The sequence below is a fragment of the Scardinius erythrophthalmus genome (assembly GCF_964197995.2).
Source record: "Scardinius erythrophthalmus genome assembly, chromosome: 8".
Taxonomy (NCBI): domain Eukaryota; kingdom Metazoa; phylum Chordata; class Actinopteri; order Cypriniformes; family Leuciscidae; genus Scardinius; species Scardinius erythrophthalmus.
The window spans coordinates 43,253,891-43,259,890 of NC_138228.1; positions in this window are offsets into that span (position 1 = coordinate 43,253,891).

Consider the following 6,000-nt stretch of genomic DNA (forward strand, 5'->3'; position numbering starts at 1 on the left):
AGTTCAACAGCATGACGGCCAAGTCAGCATCGGTCTGGTAACTCTCCTCCTCCATAAGCTAACGCCAGCGAGCAAACGCTCGACCAATATTGATCCTCGTCCTGCCTTTCAGTTTATCACTCTCCCTTTTCCTCTTCCGACTCTACTCCGACAAAACCTTGGACTTCTTACGTTTCGCTGCTGCTTCAGCCATGACGAAAACAGACGTACGAAAACAAACGCGCTGGTTGGCCACATTTGAGGAAGTGGTGGGCGAAGTGACGTATGCCGTAAAGCAGTCGAATTTTGTAGTTCTTTTTGAGGGCTGGTTACTACCCGCACCCCGAAGTTACATAGTGCCAGTAAAAGCGATACAGACCCCGTCAGGCTCTGGCAGACGTCTCATTCAACCTATTGTAAGTCGATGTACTATCACAAGGGTCTTGGAAATATATTATGAAGGTTGAAAAGTTACATGTTGTTACATTAAGCTGGAATTAAATAAGCTTGTTAAATCATCTAAATCTACAACATTTATGTTAGACCCTATACCGACTAAGCTACTGAAAGAGATGCTTCCAGAGGTCATAGATCCTCTTCTTAATATCATTAATTCATCTTTGTCTCTAGGATACGTACCAAAAACCTTTAAGCTGGCTATGATTAAACCGCTTGTTAAAAGCTAGTCAATTACAGGCCGATCTCGAATCTACTTTTTCTATCAAAGATATTAGAAAAAGCAGTGTCTTCACAACTGTGTTCCTTTCTTGAAAGAAATGATATCTGCTAAGATTTCCAGTCAGGATTTAGACCGTACCATAGTACTGAGACTGCTCTCGTTAGAGTCACAAATGATTTGCTCTTATCATCCGATCGTGGTTGTGTCTCTCTATTAGTGTTACTCGATCTTAGTGCTGCATTTGACACTATCGACCACAACATTCTTTTAAATAGACTCGAAAATTATGTTGGCATTAGTGGAATTGCACTAGCATGGTTTAAATCATACTTATCTGACCGTTATCAGTTTGTAGCAGTAAATGAAGAGATGTCTCATCGATCACAAGTTCAGTATGGCGTACCACAAGGCTCAGTACTAGGACCGCTGCTGTTCACTCTGTACATGCTACCATTAGGAGATATAATTAGGAAGCATGGCATTAGCTTTCACTGTTATGCCGACGATACTCAGCTGTATATTTCTTCAAAAGCTAACGAAACTTACCAATTCACAAAATTAACGGATTACATTGCTGATATAAAAAATTGGATGACTCGTAATTTCCTACTTCTAAATTCTGAAAAAACAGAGATTCTAATTATTGGACAAAAAACTTCCTCACGTAATAACCTAGAATACTGTCTAACACTTGATGGCTGCTCTGTTAAGTCTTCCTCGTCGGTTAGGAACCTGGGTGTGCGCTTTGATACCAATCTTTCATTTGAAAGTCACGTGTCTAGTATCTGTAAAACCGCATTTTTCCATCTTAAAAATATATCTAAATTACGCCATATGCTCTCATTGACAAATGCGGAACAATTAGTTCATGCATTCATGACCTCAAGGCTAGATTATTGTAATGCTCTACTGGGTGGTTGTCCTGCACGCTTAATAAACCAACTACAGCTAGTTCAAAACGCAGCAGCTTGAGTTCTTACCAGAACCAGGAAGTATGACCATATTAGCCCGGTTCTGTCAAAACTGCATTGGCTGCCTATTAAACATCGCATTAATTTTAAAATATTGCTGATTACGTACAAAGCACTAAATGGTTTAGCTCCACAGTACTTGAGCGAGCTCTTAACGCATTGTAGTCCTTCACGTCTATTGCGATCTCAAAATTCCGGCCAGTTGATAATACCTAGAATATCAAAATCGACTGCTTTCTCCTATTAAGCGCCAAAACTTTGGAACAGTCTTCCTACCATTGTCCGGGAAGCAGACACACTCTGTCAGTTAAAAGCTAGATTAAAGACACATCTCTTTGACCTAGCATTCACATAATACATTATAGACTTCTATAATTCAATGTTAGGCTGCATAGATTAGGTCAGCTGGAACCGGGAACACTTCCCATAAATCCTGATGTACTCGTTACATCATAAGAAGAATGGCATCTACACTAATTTTAGTGTCTTTGTTTATCCCGAGGTTTTCCCGCAGCTAGCCGGATCCAGGCCGTATCCAGATCTGATGAAGGACCTTCACCTGAACCCGATGACAACGCAGTGCTGAAGTGCCAACTAGTCTCTCCCTATGGAGGATCCCTTTACCACTCTACAGATAAAGCGTTGTCAGGAAACTCAATTCGCGTATCTACCCCGAATTGATAAAATAAAATAAAATTCTGTATCAAAAATTATAAGGAAACGCCTTAGGCTTGGTTAGTAGGGATTTCCAAACCTGCGTACATATATTCAAACGCACATAACTATAGAACCGATTCTTAATGCGCATATGACCGCCATCAGCGTTTCTCACAGGTTCGTGTTTAAAGTCTGTGTAGAGAGAATGGTGTCGTCTTAGCGGTCCCAAATTTAATAACAAATGATCGTTGCGACAGAAGCGAATCAATCAAAACTAACTTTAGCTGGAAAATAACTTTAATAAAGAACCGCTATAAAGCCAAAACAATCTCTGTTACCTTAAATTATACGTTTATCTCTGTAAAGCTGCTTTGAAACAATCTACATTGTTAAAAGCGCTATATAAATGATGACTTGACTTGACTTGGAATTAAGAACATTTGCCTTTTGGGACTGAATTGAACGTCTGTCACGGCCTGCCGAATGCGTTGATTGAAACACACGCTGCCGAAAGTCGCCCCGAAGTCGAAGAGGATTTAAGTATGGATTGTTTACCATCTTCAGACACCTCGATCAACAGCCCTCTTCCTAAGATACGACGACAGGTATGAGATGAGATATATAGATAGAGGTATATAGATGAGCCCTTATACGGAAATACTAAAATGATAGACTGAAGGCGATTGAGAGGCTGGGAAAAAAGCAAGATGATTTCATGGAGAAGTTACTGAAAAATTGAAAGGTCTGTTGCATCCAATACGACCCTGATATCCCAACTCGCCACTAAAGTTGATTCAGTTGCCGACAAAACAGAGAGGGCTGTAGCTAAAACTAACGAACTAACAGTTAACGTTAGGTGTTCAAGTAGCGGCTGTGATCACTGAAAACAAACAACTGTGGGAAAAAGTCGACGAACTGGAGGCATATAAAAGACGGTGGAATTTGAAAATGTCTGGTATTCCGGAGAAGACAGGAGAAAACGTGAAAATGATCGCAATGGATATTTTTTCTCGAATCTCGCCGGGATAGACGTTCTTCAGACTTCCATTGATGTCGCACACAGAATCGGCCCGAGAACAGGAGGCACGAGTCCACGGCGGATTATTGTGCAGTTTTTGTCACGCACGCATCGGGATGGACGCGAAAAACTCTGAAGTCCTCAAACAGAAAGGCATCAAAACAGAATATCTGACACAACGGGCGAGGGAGGCACGATATAAATTGTGTAAGTCAAGCCAGGAAAGATGGAAAACGAGCTGGGTTCAAGGGATCGTTTGCCATTATTGATGGAAGATTACAGCGGATAATATGTGAATCATGTTAACATTTGCCCTCCCTGGTGGACACAAAAAAGTGACATTGAACCTTAGATACAAGAATGGCTGTAACCTCTTTGCAAAGATGGTGTCCTTTTTGTTTTCTCATGGTATTTCCTTTTGAATGTTGGCCTATTTGTTATTTGATAGGTTTTGATATTCTCTAAATCATTTGAAGCTTGATATGGAAGGTTAAAGAGATAAGTTTTGCACTTTGTTCCTTCTCGCATAGTTACAAAAACTATTGGTTGTCCCACATTCCATGTCCGAGAGGGAATTTGTGGGAAGAATAAGGGAGGAATTTCCAGAAGTGCAGCAGTGTTAATTCACATTCTGCGGATTAAATCGCCACAGACAGATTATCCCTTTAATCCTCCCCACAGTTTGTCCCGCTACCATAAAGTCCTGCCAGGAACTCACGTTCTGCTGTGTACATAAGACAGAGGATGTGATTCTATACACGTTTTTTCAGCTGCTTTTATAATGTGCATTGTGCACAAGTGTCAACATGATGTGGCATCTGACCAATCAGTTTTGAGAATTTCCATTCTGATCTGAGAAATGCTCAAAGGCAACGGAGAAAAACTGTAGGTGATAATTTATATGCGATTAAATGACACTTCTTCAGCAAGTAATTTGTTTTGATAGAATATATTTTGTTACTTTTTCAGGTTCTGGAACCAGCTGGAGATGAAGATAGTGCAAGATGACAATGTAAATTTCTCAATTATTAAAATTTACGATATTAAAAGCAATCCATGATTTACATGTGACAGTTTTCAGCAAGGAATATTGTGTTTTTCTAAGAATAGCTTTTTGAACTTTTTCAGGTTTTGAAACCAGCTGAGGATGAAGCTATAGTGCAAGATGACAATGTAATTTTTTTATTTTAAAATATTGAAAGGAAACTTTTGTTCAACAGGTTATACTGTATACTGTAAACTTTTCTAAGAATAGCTTCTGGAGATTTTCACAGGATGAATTTTGTGTTTAAGCTTTCGAGTGACCTAATTTATTATGATTGAAAATGTGATTGGGGAAAATGGCAATGAAAAAGCGTCCCGCTACAGTTAGTAGGTTAATAGACCAGAGTAACACAAAGCTTTTGTTTGCTAGATCAGTTCCATTAATTATCCATGGCTTCATTCTATTAACAAACAGAAATCACTAGTTTTTCTTATTGTGTTCTATGCTGCACTATTACCTCAAAATCAACATTTATATTATATTTTCATAAATAAGCATGTATGTACATGGATCTGTGCAGGATTTAAGGGAATGGAGGGCCCTAAGGCAACAACAAGATATAGAGTACAATAACTCCCTAGAAATTGACAGAGCAAGGGTAAGTATATGTCACAGAGATACCCTCTGTTCCCCTTGTTAGTCCTTTCTAGAAAACACATGAACACATACTTGGGTTTTAAAGACTCTTTATTTACCTGGATGTTCCAGCCATGGGAGAGATGGATTAACCACAGACCCACACAACCATACACCTACAACTAGACTTTTGTGTCTCAGACTGGCCACCTGAGTACTAACCCGGAGGACATTTAAGCTTTCCACAAACTGTTGATTATCACCTGGATCAGTATACATGGTGGTGGCCATCTTGATTTGAGTAAAAGACTGGAATGGGTTTTTTTCATGATTTTTATAGCTGTGCTGTGTTGCATCATGGGAGTGGGAGATACCAAGTATGGTGGGTAAGGGGGTGGAATTGTTTGGATATTGTTATTGAGTTATTGATGTTTACTTCCTCTAATTATTGTTGAACTGAAGCTTGTGCTGTGTTATTTAAATTTGTGTGATGAAGGAAATGGGGTTATTTGATCTGTTAATACTTTTACATGATCTTTAACACATGTTCATGGTCTTTAATACTTTCCCCTGTGATTATTGCTGAGAAATGGTTGTACATGTGTATAAATTATCACACAAGGAAGTGGTCAAGAGAGTCTAGGACTGATGGTAGTGAGTGCAGTATCTGCTGAGTACTCTGATTGAATGGTTATACCTGATCCAAGGTTATTTTTTTGTATTTATTTTTTATTTTTTTTGTATTTTGTTTTTCTTAAGTTTATTTTTTTTCTGTTGAATTTTTTTTCATGTTTTTGGCACTTGTGAGCACCTTGCACTTTACTGGCTTGGGAGAACTTAAAATAAACATAAAACTGGCATTTCACGTCCTCCATGTGTTGTTTTGAAGAATACTGGCTGATCTGTGACAGTATAATAATACAAAAACAATAATAGGAGTTGTTCTGAACCTGTATGAGATTTTTTTTTTTTTTTTTGAACACAAAAGAAGATATTTTGAGAATGTTGGCAACCAGACAGTTGATAGTAGCTATTGACTTCCACAGTAGAAAAAAGAAAGACTATGGAAGTCAAA